At 45.7% G+C, this 17,210-nt stretch overlaps 1 long non-coding RNA gene across 1 annotated transcript; it reads right to left on the bottom strand.

The window, feature by feature from the left end:
* Positions 1–1,281: 1,281 nt before the first annotated feature.
* Positions 1,282–15,500, bottom strand: LOC132007389 (uncharacterized). The gene is made up of 3 exons (XR_009401333.1): positions 15,413–15,500; positions 13,472–14,353; positions 1,282–2,609 (listed from the first exon to the last, which is right to left on the bottom strand). It is a non-coding gene; the product is annotated as an uncharacterized LOC132007389 (long non-coding RNA).
* Between the last annotated feature and the right edge of the window lie 1,710 nt (positions 15,501–17,210).

The following is a 17,210-nucleotide window of genomic DNA, read 5'->3' as shown; positions in this document are numbered from 1 at the left end:
GTGTCCCCTCAGGCGCGCAGTGTCCCCTCAGGCGGGCGGCGTCCACTCAGGCGGGCAGCGTCCCTTCAGGCGGGCAGCGTCCCCTCAGGCGCGCACTGTCCCCTCAGGCGCGCACTGTCCCTTCAGGCGGGCAGCGTCCCCTCAGGCGCGCACTGTCCCCTCAGGCGCGCACTGTCCCTTCAGGCGGGCAGTGTCCCCTCAGGCGTGCAGCGTCCCCTCAGGCGCTGCTGCTCAGGCCCTCGCGCCCGAGGCGGCAGCTCGCCCAGAAGCGCCCGGCTCTGCGCGTGTCTTCCACGCGGCGCCTCTGCAGCCTCCGGTCTCCGACGCGGTCTGGAAAGGGACAGCGCGCCCTGGGAGGCGGCAGCCCTCAGCCCTCAGCCCCTCGGGGGCAGCGCCGCGGTGGAGGGTGCGGCCACCCGGAGGCCCCTCCTTCCGGGCCAGTGTCCCCGCAGGGGCGTCCAGGGGCGTCGGGGGACGCGGTTCTCCCTGGTGGCGGGGCTGCCGTGAGGGCTGGGGTCAGCGGGCAAGCCCCAGGCACCGCGTCGCCTTCTGAGGCGCACGCAGTAAGGGAGCGGGGAAGCAACCCGGGGCGCTGAGGCTGCTGGGAGATGAGGCGGGCTCGCTCTGCCGCTGAGGCTGCTGGGAGGTGAGGCGGACCCGTCCTGCCGCTGAGGCTGCCGGGAGTCAAGGTGGGCGGGGCCCAGCCACCACCACCTGCTGGTCCCTGACCGCACCTGGAGCGCGAGGCTTGCCACCTGGGCGGATGGAGACTTAAACTGTTTCTCGGGTCCCCACCAGGCTGCCGTTCACCGACGCGGTGCTGGTTCTGGAATTCCCCGGGGACTTGCACTGGTCTGGGCCAAACGGTCGCTGTCACTTACGGCATGGTATCTGTGTTCGAGGTCGAATCAAGAAGTTAGGGTGCACGTCCGCTATCCCTTGCATCGAGAAAGCAAAAAGTCCCCTGCAAGCCCCTAGAACATGTCCATGCATGGCTGATTGCCCAAACAGAGGGGAGACCAACCTCAGCGACAAGGGAGGCGGACAGGAGAGAAAAAGGGCAAAGGCGACATCACGATTCGCCCCGTACCGGGGTCGTCCACAGACCCCTCATTCCTCTCGGTTTTAGGACATGTGGCTTTCTCACAATGACACGTCAATACAATTTCCCCAAAGCTTCTTTTCCAGAACGAAAGTTCTTAAGTTCCATCATGGCGGGGGGGGGGGGGGGGGGGGATGAAGATTTGATGGGGGAAAAGGAGATTAGTATTTCCACCATTTGACATGCACAAAGCAAAATGCTAAAAATAAATAAAAAAAAAAAATTTAAAGGCTCTAAGAAAACTTTGGAGCCCATGTGGCACCTACTGAACATTCCAGACTCCATCTCCTTCATTCTTAGGAAGAGAAGAATGATTTAATTTACCACGACAATGTGCTCTATTAAAACATCCATTTTTCCAGAAGCCGCAGAGAGCCTTGGGACATCATTCCAGCTAATGAAACCAAAGTTGGAGACTCCTAGAGACTGTGGGGAAACTCCTTCCTCCTGCCATCCCTCTTTCCCTGCATCCTTCCTAACCCCTTTCCATTCATCCCTCCGTTCCTCCTGCACTCCATTCCTCCTTTCTTCTCTGAGCCTAAAACACACACATTTGGGGATGCCATCTTGCAAGTAGGAGGCAATGAGCATGAGAATTAAAAGGACAAGCTCAAGAAACAAGAGGAAGAAGACAGTCTGGGACGCTGGGGAGAGTGTGAAGTCACGGCAGCAGCCTTGGACTGTGTCTGGATCTTTTGTAATGTGAGAAGAAATTAATTCCTGCTTGGTTAAAACTGTGAGCCCATTTTGTCACACGTAGCCAAATCCCACCATAACTGATAGGATTAGCCCAGTATTGCCCAAACTCATCGGGACACAGAAACTCTTTTTCCCTGTAGAATCATTAACCACATCCCACAGAATTGTTGTTCTGTTGAGCATATTTTAGGAAAGACTGACCTGGTAGCATCTGAACAGATTTAAGTGGGAGAAGGAGAGCAGCTCCCCTACCACGATGTTTTAAGGGCCCATGTGCTACTCCTTGGGTGGGTGGGTGGAAGGGGTGCCGGGGAGAAGGGAAGGAGTTTTAATGGAAAATAACTCAAAGAATGAGAATCAGAAATCCTGGAAGCATTACGTCAAAAGCGTATTAGTCACCTTTATCTTCAGAACACAAATATGTTCAATGTTATGCCCCACTGTGAAATTTATAATGTAGCTTTCATTACTAATTTGCCTTACTTGGACAAGACTGAGAATTTTTAAAACATCTTCCACGAATGACATATACTTCCCAGCTGCTTGCTACTCCTGCCTTCTTCCACCTACAATAATTCAAAATAAGCACCAGCTCTTTATGATTATTATTTTATGAATACCAATAGCATGGAAGTCAGGGAGACAGGGTGCATGTGCTGAAAAGAAGATGAGGGCTTCGGCGCTGTCCTGGAGCTGTACTGTCCAAGAGGGCAGCCACTGGCCACACGCAGCGACTGAGTACTTGAAACATCCCTGGCCTGAATTGAGAGATGCAAGCAGTGTAAAATCCACGCAGGATTTGGAAGATCTGGAATGAAAAGAAGAATGCAAAATACCCATTAGTAACTTATATATTTATTATGGGATGAAATGCTATGATTTTTGATATATTGGATCAGTTACATATATTATTAAAATTCGTTTCATCTGTTTTTTTATCACATTACTTTTCTTAATGACCCTGCTAGAATATTTAAAATTACCACTATGGCTGGCATGGAGGCCAGCATTCTATTACTACTAGATGTGTTCTACTAGAACTCTGTCCAGGCGCTCTTTTCCCATTACTGGAAATGGGAGGGAGGGAGGCTTTGGAGTTCAGTTTTCCCCACCCAAAACCTGGGGGGTGGGGGGTGATTGCTCCCAGTTTCAGATCCATGAACTGTCATAAAAGTTACCCATTTCCTCTTTCCCTCTTTTGTGTCTTAAGAAAAACAGTCTCTTGACTATTTTCCCGGAGAGAACACTGAACTTGGAGTCCGAAAGCCTGATTTGAGTCCTGTTTCTGCCACTCCCTGGCCAGGGAGTTGCTAATTTTTTAGTATCAGTTTCATATGGGAAGAGTCCATATTTGAAGTGTGTTAAAGAAAACCCTACCTGAATGTGAAGCCGGCTCTCAGTACACACAAGGTGCACTTGAAAGTGAGGGGGTTTAGGGGTGCCTGGGTGGCTCATGCGGGTTAAGCCTCTGCCTTTGGCTCGGGTCATGATTGCAGGGTCCTGGGATTGGGCCCTGCATCGGGCTCTCTGCTCAGCAGGGAGCCTGCTTCCCCCTCTCCTCTCTCTGCCTGCCTCTCTGCCTACTGGTGAACTCTGTCAAATAAATGAATAAAATCTTAAAAAAAAAAAAAAAAAGAAAGAAAGAAAGTGAGAGGGTTTATTTACAGATGCAGAAAACAGTATATGGGAAGATTATTTTAAATAATGGAGGAGAATTTTCCCAGCAGCTTGCAGCCCACAGCCTAAAGTATAGAGGCACATAATATGCCTCCCACAATGTCCACATTACTTATTTTCAATCATTGCGCTAAAGGCTGAAGCGATTAGCACTTAGGTTCCCAGCAGGAAAGGAATCTCAGTAAGAAAACAAATACCAGCCAGGTGCTGTTTAGGAACTGAGAATACAGCTGGAAAAGAAAGAAAGAAAAAAAATCAAACGTGACTCCTTCTCCTCGTGGCGCTTCTTTTTCTGCAACTCCAGAACTTCCAGCATCGTACAGATCTGTGCCATAGCAATTAGGAACAAAAGCAGTGAATGGTAGGTACACAGGTGTCAAAGTTTCCATAAACACAACAGAAAGTTCCTCTCTGTGAAAGACAGAACTTTGGAGAAATTAAATGCAAAATGTCTAAGAATTCTGCAGTGAGCTTAAGTCCTGTGATCTAAGTAAGTGGCAAGTCTTAATGACTAAGAAGACAAAAGAGGTCAAATTAGAACAGATACTCAGAGCAAGGCTAGAAGCCAAATGAGAGGAAAGTCTAGGGGACCTGAAGCAGAGAGCATAGGTAGGGACTGTGGCAATGTCCCAAACTCGGGCTTTACCGTGTTTTCAGACCTTGCACAGCACTGTGCCCAGCGTCCAAATTTGCAGGTTCGGCTCAGGAACCAACAGGTCACATCCAAAGCCACTGTCTAGCCATAACTGGATAGTCTTCCTAAAATCCTTTATACATTGCTACTTTATTTATTATTAAGCCACTGGCCCTCTATGTACTGTCCCCATTCATGTCACTCAAGGAATCACCCTCTTGTGTCGATAAAGAATCAAGTTACAATCACTGACACCTGTGTTTTACAGACTACTGAGTCCTGGGACGGCTGGCATCAGAAACACGCAGTGTCCCGACCACTTGGAAGGAGCATGGGGCCCAGACCAGCCCCTTCCCCATCTCCCTTCTTCATTCATTCAATACATATGTATTGCATGTCTCTGTTATGGGTTGGATTGCATTTCCCCAGAATTCATATGTTGAAATCCTAACCCCCAGGACCTGAGAATGTGACTCTGTTTGGAACTAGGTCCATTTCAGATGGAATTAATTAAGAGAGGATGAGAACAGAGTCTTCCCTGGAGCATTTAGAGAGAGCCTGGCCCTGCCAACACCTTGATCTCAGACTTCCAGCCTCCAGGACTGTGAGATAATCGGTTTCTGTTGTCTAACCCGCCCAGTGCGGGGTGCTCTGTGCAGCGGCCCTCGCCGACTAACACAGCCGGCTGCGGGCCAGCTCCGACTGCCAAACCCGCCCCACTGGGTCCTTGCTTAACTTCTGGACAGCCGAGATGGGCGTGACTAAGATGACTTCAGATGGTGACCAAGGACAGCTCTTACCCACGCCGCATTAGAGATTCGTCTTTATTTCGCCGCTCACAAAACTGTGAGCAGGTAAAGACTTAAATCAAACGTGAACGGCTGCGGTGCTAGTATGCATTCCATTCCAGGAATGAACGGCCGACGGGCATTCCGCTTCTCCCATGACAGAGCCTCAAACTGACAAGTCAGCCCTATTTCCATTTTTCTTCCTCGATGCACGTGGTCACTGTCCAGCATGATGCCTTTTCATCGGCAATACTTCTCCGGTATTCCTTCTATGTAATATAAAGTTAGATCTTTGCGGTGCAAACCCATAAAACCACACCTGACATATAACCTACTGAGGCAGGTGGTGAAAGATCATTCTTTTCGTTGTATATTGTTGGGCATTTTTTGGAAACTTTAACAAGAGTAGAGAATGATATGAATGAAAAGTAAAAGTAGAAAGTTGGGATGCTTTATGGGCTGACAATCCCCAAAGGAATGTACTAAGGTACATGTTTTTGTTTTAAGATTTTATTTATTTATTTGACAGAGATCATAAGTAGGCAGAGAAGCAGGCAGAGGGTTGAGGGGGCAGGGAAGCAGGCTCCCTGCTGAGCAGAGAGCCCCATGCGGGGCTCGATCCCAGGACCCTGAGATCATGACCTGAGCCGAAGGCAGAGGTTTAAGCCACTGAACCACCCAGGCGTCCCAGTACATGTTATACAGATTAATAAATGGATAAAAGATATTACTGTAGAAGTACACAACTGCTTGCCTGGGTAAAGATGCTGGGGGGAGTCTTTTATGGCTTAATCTGACTACAAAACTTTAGAATGTATAATATAGTCAATGTCAAACTAAAATGATTTTTTTTGATAATACACTTTGACCATTCATATTTTCCCATTGCCTCAAATACTTCTCTACCAGAAAAATAACTTTTCTGTGTATGTAGTTGGATACCAAAGAAATGATAAACAGATAGATGATAGACAGGTAGATAGATAGATAGATAGATAGATAGATAGATAGATAGATGTAGAGAGAAACACACAACTGTATCATAGGAAATAAGGTAGAGAAAACTTCTAGATTACATAGTCAGTTAGGGTTTGTTTTTTGTTTTTGTTTTTACAGTTAGTTTTTCAAACTGTCTTCCCCAAGTCATAACGTGCCTCTTTTTTCTAGTGGGGCACTTGTCACTCTGTCAGGACAAGTCCTCCTCGTTCTTCATGGGACAGCGCTGCCCCAGCACGGCAAGTGTTTGGCATTCCTGGACCCTGCCCACTGCACTTTCCAAGCCTCCGTCGTTGGGATGACACAAACGCCTCCTGCACACTTCTGAGCTCTCATCTTGATCAGTAGTTGCTACCAAGCTAACCAGCAGGTTTTTCCAGTCTGCCCAGTGGTGTCCAGTTCAGGTGTCACAGAAAAATCCGGATTGGGTGGCATTGCATAAAAATGCATTGTTTGGGGGGTACTTAGATGACCCAGTCCGTTGAGTGTACAACTCTTGGTTTCGGCTCAAGTCATGATCTCAGGGTTGTGGAATCGAGCCCATGTCTGACTCTGTGCTCAGCCCAGATAGAGTCTGTTTCACATTCTCTCTCCCTCTACCCTCTCCCCAGCTCATGGTCTAAACAAATAAATAAATAAATCCTTTTTTTTAGGAGAAAAATGCATAATTCTCCCACCAGCATTGCACCGAAATGCCCAGCTCTCTTGAATAACCAGAGCATTTGCTAGCAACGGGGCACACATTCGCACACGGCCACTGCCTGGGGGACGGCCAGCTCCCCTCCACTTCACCTGGCCTGCTTTCCCTCTTTAGGGTACCTTTGTGGCCCGTAGCACATCTAATTTGACACCTAATTGTCGGATTCTGCCTAGAGCCCAAATTGATCACGGATGCCTGGGTCCCCAGAGATGTGATGGACTTCTGTGGGATGAGGCCTGGGCAGCAGGCCTTTTTAAAGCACTCCAGGGGATGAGAAGGTGCAACCAGGACTGAGAGCCCTGCTGAAACTCTGCGTTAATCCAAGGGTCCACTGACAGACAGCACCAGCATCCCCCAGGCCTGCTGGAAGTGCAGAGCCTCAGGTCCTGGCCTGGATCATGAGAGCCCCCAGTGATCAGTAAACATGTTATAACACCACTGATGGAAGCTGGTTCTTCCCGCGACTTGAAGCAGCACCTCCAGGGGGATGACTTTCAGGCAAACTTTCCCTGATAGGGCACACTGTGTTTCAACTGGGATTACATAAAACTGCGGTGACTTTCCATCCAGGCTTCCTGCCGGCTCTGACTGGAGGAAATGTGCTCACAGTTTTGAGTCTGCAGGTTTTCTCCATTTCCTACATTCACGGAAAATGTGTCTTGTAGGACGCTGTTGTCTTCCTCGGGGCTGCCTAAGTTTTCTAGGAGACAATTCAGAACGAAGCTGCCACCATGTTCCTACAGAAACGAAAATCCACTTTTTGGACTTTAAAAAAAATTATGATGTATTACCTCTGTTTCCTGTTTCGTTTTGTCTCGTTTTTCCTCTTTCTGGAGCTCCTACTGTTTACATATTGGACATCGTTGAGCGGCCTTTCTCGTTTTCTTATCCTTCCTGTTCTCCATTTCCTCGTCTTTTTTCTCTACTTTCTGGAGAGTTCCTTAATTTCATTTTCAGTAGTAAGTTCTTTCCGTGCTTACGCATATCCCCTTGGCACATACATTTTCACGTCTCCAACACGGTCTTCCAACTGCCAACACCCAGCAACTGTCGGGCCTGGGGACTTCTATGGTGACAGTCTTCTACTGGGCTTTTCAGAGCAGCAAGCTATAAACACCAAGGAACTATTCTGCCTTGGGAACAGCCTCCAACTAATAACTGAGTGACTCTTTCCACTCGGCACACTCCTTGGACATCCAAGTTGCTGTATCGATAGTCTGTTCCTTCTCATTTCTTAGCTTATTCCATTAAACGGATGGATCACAGTTGGCTTAACCATTCGCCTGGAGAAGGACACCAGACGTTGCTTCTTTCCACTCTGGAGATATTACAAGTAAAGCGTCCATGAATATTCATAGATGGATCTATGTGCGGACATAAATTTCATCTGTCTGGGACAAAAGCCCACATGGGCGATTACTGGATCATGTGGGATTTGCATGTTTCGTGGTGCCTGGTTTGGGAGCTAGAGGGCTTTGGACTTCAGCCAAGAGCAATGGAAACGATTCGCCAACTTTGGGACAGATAGGACGCAATCAGCCTATTACTAGATGAAAAGTAACAATTTCACGTAATATAAAAACTAAACTGGACATGAAGAGTTCAAGCAACACTGCGATCATGAGTAGAAGGAGAAAGGGCGTGACCAGAAGAGAGTCGCTGGGAGTAGACAGGAGACGTGGATCCAGGGAGCAAAGTTCTTTGGAGTCTTACAGGGTTAAGCCCGTAGTTGGAAAAGGATACCCTTGCAAAATATGACCCTTTGGACTTCTTCAATCCCCAGGAGGATATTTGAGGAGAAATATAAACAAAGCAAAGCAGAAAAGTAACTTGTGCTTAAATTTATTTTTAATTAATGTGTCCATTTAACATTAAAAACGATTCCCATAAACAAAACGAAGGCTTAAATAATAGCTGAGAGAAAAAATCTCCACCTCATTTTTTTCTCTGTCTGCAGCCTCTGTGTACTGCTTTTAATAAAATAAAACATGATGTGCTCCTGTGGGTAAATTATGATTTTTCTCCTAATATATTCTAATTCAAACTATTTTCAGAGCGCCCAATCTGAAAATTGCTCCCATATCTATAAAAAGCACATGTATTTTGAGAAATAAAAGATGAGAAACAAGAAGAAAAAGATACTTTAAAAAAAAAATCTGCAGCCTGTCTGGTTACAGCTCGAGCCAAGAATCTGATGTCCTGAGAAAATAATTCTTTCCGACAGTTTTAGAAAAGGAAGAACCCAGATAAAAATAAGCCTCTAGCAAATGGAGCCTGGACAAGAATGCCTTCCCCCCCCCCAAAAAAAAAATCCAATTAAAAATATATATTATCTCACTTGCATATCTTATTTTGGGGTACCTTAAAGACAAATTATTATTAAATCCTTTCCAAGAATTGTCCAACTTTATCATAACCCCTATATCTCCTTGCAGTTTCTTTTTTTTTTTTTTTTTTTTTTTAGATTTTATTTATTTCAGAGAGAGAGCATGAGAGGGGGAAGGGTCTAAGGGAGAAACAGACTCCCCGCTGAGCTGGGAGCCTGATGCAGGACTCGATCCTGGGCTCCGAAGGCAGTCGCTTAACCAGCTGAGCCACCCGGGTGCCCTCCTCGCAGTTTCTTACTGCCGAGGTCAAGTTTGTGGTGGGTAGTGGCGTATTTTTGTTTTGTTCCATTTTGTTTCTTCACAACAAATCCTGAGAGGTGGACAGGAGCCCCACCATTCCATTTTTCAAACTTGGGTGTTCAGGAAAGCCAGTTTCAATAAAGAAAAAGAAAAGGAAAAAAAAGGCAAGCAAAACCAACAAGGAAACAGAAAACCTGTAAAGATACATTGTCACTCCATTTTGCAAAGGCAGTAACACCCTGGATGAAAACTGGTGACATAAAACAGCTATGAGTGGCCCCGGTCTTAGACACTGTGGACCCCTGAATCTGGGTATTGCTTTCCCTGTCTGAATCTTTGTCTCCAATTGCCGCTTTCTCCAGTCTGTTCCTCTGTTCTGCTACACAAGGAACGCAGGGCTCTGTTCCAAGGATGACTTTAACGAAACATGAGGCCAAGCTTCATGGGGTAAAGCCATCTCAAAACTCGGAAGCCACTTCTCATGAGGCTATATCAGGTGCGTCTCCTAATACCCCAGAGCAGGCATTGTGGGGTTTTCTGCCATATTTAAAGACCTCAACATACTCCTTTCAAGGCTCCCAATGGTGGAGAGACTTTGTGGAATCAGATACACATTAGAGTCCTCTAACTCACTTATAAATCCCAAATTTCCCAGACTCCTCTCCATATGAACACATTCATTATTGAACCATAGCACATACACATGTACTCTGTTTCTAATGACCTGTGCCCTTGAATTACCATTATCGGTGTTAAGGTCCTTACGTATGCATAACCTCCAGCCAAGCAAAGGAGAAAAAGAACAATTCCAAGCTTAAGAATGACTGCATACATGAAAGCTTTTAAATCTTTATCCGTTAAAAAAAAAAAAAAAAGTATCTTTAAAACTGATCTTTTGGGGGCACCTGGATTAAGCCTCTGCCTTCCGCTCAGGTCATGGTCTCAGGGTCCTGGGATCATGCCTCACATCGGGCTCTCTGCTCAGCGGGGAGCCTGCTTCCCTTCCTCTCTCTCTCTCTGCCTGCCTGTCTGCCTACTTGTGATCTCTGTCTGTCAAATAAATAAATAAAATAAAATAAAATAAAAATAAAAAATAAAAAATAAACTGATCTTTTGTTCAAAAGTAGACCACATCCATGGTTGTCAGATTTGTTGTATTTGAACTCATCTCTTTGAACCTTGCATCATTTTTGTCTTTATATTTAAGTAGATCATGTCCAGTCCTGGTGTTGTACTAAACACATCCTCAGATGTTGGTTAAAACATATAAGTATGTGCACCATGGTAGCCAGCCTCCACAACGGCCCCCAGTGATGCTCACCAACTGGGATTCATACCCTTGCATAACCCGCTCCCACGCTGAACCAGGACTGGCCCTGCACCAAGAGAATACAGTGCAAATGAGAGTGTGTGATCTCTAAGCTTCCACTCTGGGCTTTTGCATCACCCACTCTGTGAAATGTCATCCGCCAGGCTGGGAGAATCCATACGCACCATGTGAAAAGGCCAGGCAGAAAGGGATGAAGGTGTCAGGCAAGTGAAGGAGCTGCCTTGAAAGCAGATCCCAGCCCCAGTTAAGCCTTTGGATGATGGCAGCCCCTGTCAACAAGGGACAGCAGACTCCTGAGAGACCCAGAGCCACAGCCACTCAGCTAAGCCACTCTCAAGTTCCCAAGCCATAGAAACCCAAGAGAGGAGAAACTAATACCATTGTCTTAAGCCTGCTACCTTCTGGGGGTAATTTGTTACATTCAAAACCATACTAATTTGAACATACGTATGTATATACATAAAGAGCACAGATTCCCGAGAAAAGGACTCAACTCCAAGCAGAAACAATTTTTTCAAGGCATCTACCCTTCCAGCAGATGTCAACCCTTCCAGCAGATCAGATAAAATATTTTTTTTTACCGTTAGTCTTAAAAATATCAAGAACCAAATATGGATATTTTGCACATCAATTAAATATTTACTTCTGAGAACCACTGTCCCTCTTCCTGCAAAGTTCCTTCTTCTGATTAGGCTCTGATAAAGGGAGTAGAGATGGTCTCTATGGCTCTCCAGAATTTTCCATGAACATCTACATCACTTGCCAGCAACCCATGTGAGTTGCGAAATTATATTTTTAAATAATCTAAGTGATAAAAAATATTAATCAAACTGATACTACATTGAGGATGATTTAATTTTTTCTGCAAAAGAATGCTTGATAACTTAATTGAGTTCAAGAGAAAATATTGAGATAAAACTGTAAATGCTCTACCAAATATTTGCATTGGAGAAGGGTTAAACTCACGTCTTCTCTTTACTCTGTGTATGTAATGGACTGAATATTAAAGGGCACATGATGAATTTAAGACTATACTGAATATGCCAACAGACAAACATATTTGTTTAAGAAACAAATGATTTCTCTCTTTACAGAGTCCTACCAACCAGACTTGCTATACCTTGCTACATGTTTCCAATCTTACTAAGTCTATGCCAAGATGAAATTCTTATACGTTTTAGCCAAACGTATCAAATTATATTCATGGAATCAAATATATGAGAACTCACAGATAGGCGAATAACTCAGTTCATGAAATTATATGGGCAAATCCAATATTCAGATGGCGTCTAACGGGAACACAGTCTGTTATGCACAATAAAATTTAAAACAAAAATTAAGAAGGTTCTCCCACTGTAGTAGGGAGTTTCCCAAGCATGGAAAACTGCCTTCTGTATTCTGGGTAATTACCCAAAATATGAAATGTCTATTTAATAGTTCTTTCCTCAGCCAGACATTTCTCTACCCACAGCCACCACGTTCTCATTCCCAAGTCTACTCTCTAATTTTATAAGGAAATATCCTGGGTGGGGGCGGGGGGAGGAGGAGAGAAAGAAAATTTAGTCAGTAGCTATCCTGCTTTCTTGTTTTTCCAGATTTTATTCTTTACGTCACAGGAAAAGGAGTGGCTTTTTGTTTTTCCTTTTTCTTAAGTTTACTGAGCACTTTTTTAAAAAAAGATTATTTATTTGAGAGAGAGAGAGCATGAGTGGGACAGGCAGAGGGAGAAGGAGAGAGAATCCCAAGCAGACTCTGTGCCGAGCCCAGCGTGCAGCTCAATCTCATGACCCTGAAATCACGACCTGAGTCGAAACCGAGAGTTGGACGCTTAACCTAAGGTTCCGCGCAGAAGCCCCTACTGAACACCTTCTCTGACGGCTGCCGATCTGAGCGTTCAACGATTCCGTTACTACTCCTCGTTAACTCCCCAGTAACCGTGTGGGTGGTCCCACCTTTCACAATGAGATAACTGAGCCTGAGAGAGAATAAAGAAAGGCTGCCCCAGCCATACAGGTAGTCTGAGGCGGGACAGGGATCAAGACCGTGACGTCTGACACCAGAGGCGATAGCCTCCAACACTGCTTTCGAGCCATGTTCATTCTCGTGAATAAAACCAGCCATCAAAGGCATCTGTTCTCAGGGGCTTTATGAGAAGCTGTTTTATCATCTATTCGATGGGGTAGAACAGAGTGGAATTCATAAGGAACATGGGAATTCCCTGCACAGGTGTTCTGTACGTTACACAGAGTCCCTCAGACCTTCCAGAAACCTAACAGAGATGGCAGGGACACCACTGTGTGTGATTAATATGCAAAGAAGTACAACAAAAGGGGGTTTTCTTGACTTACAAGACTAATTGAAACCCCACGTGCTTGTCTAATTCGACTACGGCAAGAGATTTTCAAAGCAAAGCGCCTTTTAAGGAAATGTGTGTAGTCACAGATTCGGACCGATGGGCTGGTGTCAAATCAAGCATCATCAGGACAGGCTTAGTGCTTTTAGTCCCATATTCTGCAGCATTACGTATTCCACTGTCCATGGTCTTCACCAGTTTTCAAACAAAAGACACGCAGTGGCCAATCAATTCCTAAAATATCAATCAGTCATGCAACTTGGTATCAAATACATAACTAGGGAAAGCTTAGCAATTTGTACCTTGGAAAAGGAAGCTTGCTCTGCTCATGGCAATCTGTCTGCTGGAAACTCATACGGTTGTGGAAGAGTCAACAATAAATTCATTTCTTTTTATGCCAGGGACTCCGCTATTCATTACTAGAAAGATTTATAAAAACTCACAGAGAAAGGGATTCTAATGAATGTCAAGAGTTAACGTGATTGCTGAGGAATTATAAAATCATCATTCTGCTGTATGGATGAGGGAGTCTGAGACAGATCATTACACCTACGCAAGGTCCTACCTTTATTGTGTTCGTGTCTTTGTGGAATCACTCAGCGAGCGCAACCCAAGCCAGCAATCACGCTGTGCGGCCGCGTTACTCAGCCCGTGCAGGTGATAGCAGTGTTAGACCATGGCAAAGCCATATCAGATCCAGGTCTCCTGACTTCAAGTCAAAGACGTCCCGAACAACCGGAAAGGTACCTATGTCCACGAGAGCAGGTGCGTAGCGGAGCCTGCCTTTATCCCTGATGGCAGTGTCCACGGCCAAAGCACCATCGCCACAGCCACATCGTGGAGGCCTCATTCGTTCCAACAGCCACTGGGAAGTCCAGTAACTTCAAAACCACCTAACAGGGAGTTCTGGAAAGGTAAAAGATATGCCTCGATTTCTTCCAACTGATAGCAGGTGGCACAGGAGTCGGTTACGGAGACCAGAGTCCGGGCTCCGTGGAGATGGACTGAAGGAGCCAAGAAGGTTGTGTTAGAAGGTTTCCATTGCGACGTTTTACCGTTCGGCAGACACTCTCCTCCTCATCCTTTTGACAAGGACCATAGGAAAGAGAGAGGAGAAATGAGAGTCATCGTGGCAAAAGCTGAGGTAAAAATGGCCCACGTTCGGAGATCGACCGGCACGGGCACGCGGAACGCAGATTCTAAAGAAAACAACTGGTTCCCGGCTGGGACTCAGAGCATCCTGACTCGTGATTGGCAACCATATTAAAGTCAAATAGGAAGACAAGAGGCTAAAAATAGCACTGCAACAACTCAACAGCACGTTGGATGCGTGTAATGTTGCTGCTCTTCGTGAGGAGTCAGCCCTCCGTTTCTCCCTTAGCATGCCTTCTCCGCGAGTCTGTGTGCGTCTCTCTCCGTTGGTGAGCTCCGAGGGTGCAGCCATCAGCTATACCGATGAATGGAAGCGCGTGTTGGGAGGAAAGAAAAATAACAGGTGGGTAGGAAAATTAATTTAGACATCTTGGGGATTTAAAAAAAAAAAAAGTCGGGCGCCTGGGTGGCTCAGTGGTTTAAACCGCTGCCTTCGCGGGACGCCTGGGTGGCTCAGTTGGTTAAGCCGCTGCCTTCGGCTCAGGTCATGATCCCAGAGTCCTGGGATCGAGTCCCACATCGGGTTCTCTGCTCAGCAGGGAGCCTGCTTCCTCCTCTCTCTCTGCCTGCCTCTCTGCCTACATGTAATCTCTCTGTCAAATAAATAAATAAATAATCTTTTAAAAAAAAAAGTCCCCCCCTCCAAAAAAAAGCATTGAAATTCAAAGACAGAAACTGCTCTCAGCGGAACCCAGCCAACAAGAGAAATTGCAGTTAGACGGTTGCATCAAGGAATCTACCTGAACAAGGAAGCAAGGAGTTAAAAATTAGTTTAAGCAAAGCAATATCGAGAGGGTCCCACATGTATCAAGCTGGAATTCTAACAGAAGGAGAAGGAAATGAAGACGTGAAGACAGTGTTTCACAGCCCAGATCCTTCCTGAATCATCCTGGAAACCTTTCACAGCTCAACGAGTTTCTTAAAGCGAATCAATGGGAGTTTGTAAGTGCGGGTTTCCATGATTCTCTGCGCTTTTCCTAAATGACTAACCTCTACCTAACTCTTCAGACTTTGCAAAGGTTTCTTCACTTATGGTTTCACTTAATGCTCTCAACAGCCTTGCGAGACGGGTATCATTAGACCCATTTCTCATACGAGAAAACTAAAACTCAAGAGGGAAGTATGGAACCTTTCCCACAATCCCACAGTTATAAAAGAGCCTGGGTGCATGCAACAGCGTTAAAAATTTTTTGGGTATTTCTTCCTTCAAAAGGTGGAGCCCAGTTCCCGTCCCCGGAGTGTGTGATTTTGCTTCCAACAAATAGACTAAGTGTGAGATGAACATATCTGATTTTTAAGACAAAGTCATAGAAGGCAAGATGGCGTCCATCTTGCTCGCTCTTGGATCACTTACTCTGAGGGAAGGCAACTGCCATGTTGTGAAGATACTCCAGCAGCCTGTTAAACGAGTCCACTTGGTGAGGAAGAGGCTTTCTGCCAAAATGCTGAAAAAAAACATTCGCCTTCTACCAAAAGCCATGGGAGTGAGCCACCATCCAGCCTCAATTAAGGCTTCGGATGACTTCAGCCAGGGTTGGAATCTTCACCACAATCTCATGAGACACCTTCAGTCAGAACCACCCAGCTAAGTGGCTCCCAAATTCCTATCCCCCAAAACTATGAGATAATAAGCACTTGTTTTAAGCTAGTAGGGAGTGATTTGTTCCATAGCCATGGACAACTGCATACACCAGGAGACACACCCAAAGGTCTTGACCCTGAAGCCTGTGTCCTTTTACTTCCCACCACTACTTTTTCCATGACTTTTTGTACAAAATCAAGATATTTTGGCTCACTCAATGTATATTGTCCTGTCCCTTCAATCTTTGTCAATTATGTCTCCTCTTCCTGTGCCTTTTATAGGAGTTCCTATATTCTTTTTTTTTTTTTTTTAAGATTTTATTTATTTATTTGATAGCTAGAGATCACAAGTAGGCAGAGAGGCAGGCAGGGGCAGGGGTGGGGGGTGAGAAGCAGGCTCCCTGCTGAGCAGAGAGCCCGATGCGGGGCTTGATGTCAGGACCCTGAGATCATGACCTGAGCCGAAGGCAGAGGCTTAACCCACTGAGCCACCCAGGCGCTCCTTTTTTCAAAGATTTTATTTATTTATTTGACACAGAGAGAAAGAGACAGCAAGAGAGGGAATGCAAGCAGGGGGAGAGGGAGAAGCAGACTTCCCACTGAGCAGGGAGCCCAATATGAGGCTCGATCCCAGGACCCTGGGATCATGACCTGAGCCGAAGGCAGGCACTTAATGACCGAGCCCCCCAGGCGCCCCAGTTCCTATATCCTTGAGGCACCGGCCCCCCTTTATAGACAATGAGTCCCACACAAACAGGAGACAGACCAGTTTTAGTCACCAGTGCATCCCCAGGACCAAACTGAGTGTGTAGTAAGCAGCAATACTCAATATATATTTTTGAATGCATAAATATCCAAAGCACACATGATACAACAAATCTGCCGGTGGAACATTACTCTCATTTTATCTTGAACGAGAGAGAAATGAATACATCTTATATCAGAAGGAAGAGGGCATTCTGCTAGAGTTATCTTTTCATTTTTTTTATTGATCCAAGCTCCCCGTTTGAAGTGTGTTTTATTCTGATAAAGGAAATACTTTGAAGAACAGGATATATGACTGTTTTCCAACGACATCCGAAAATCCCCAGGGCACGTAAAAATAAGAATATTTTCCTAATCAAAAGCGTCTGGTTCAATCCTCCATGAGTTTTCTTCACTTCCTTTCCAGACCGACTGGAGGGTTCGGGCAGCAGGCCCTCAGACGGGAGTGGCCGCGCCTGCCACTGACCTCACCCCAACCCCCGGCTGCAGAGCGGGGCTGGAAGCACAGGCTGCCGACAACATTTGTACGGGCAAGTTAGTTATTTGTTCACACATGAACAGTAAATCAACATGTAGCTGTAAGTTGCAACGGCTTGTGATTCTGTGGGAAATGGCCAACCACCCAGATTTTGCTTCACAGCCAGGAAAAAAAAAAAAAATTAGTAATAATGTGTGAGAGGAACAAAATGCAGGAAACATCGATCAGACACGACTGAAAAAAGAAGTCCAAGAAAGAAATAATGGTGCTAACAGCAACACACCTTAGATCAAAGAGCAGACGTTTTTATAGTAACCACTAAGACAGG

Source organism: Mustela nigripes, chromosome X (genome assembly GCF_022355385.1).
Source record: "Mustela nigripes isolate SB6536 chromosome X, MUSNIG.SB6536, whole genome shotgun sequence".
NCBI lineage: Eukaryota > Metazoa > Chordata > Mammalia > Carnivora > Mustelidae > Mustela > Mustela nigripes.
The sequence above is the reverse complement of the archived record's forward strand: the minus strand, read 5'-3'. Positions and strand labels throughout refer to the sequence as shown.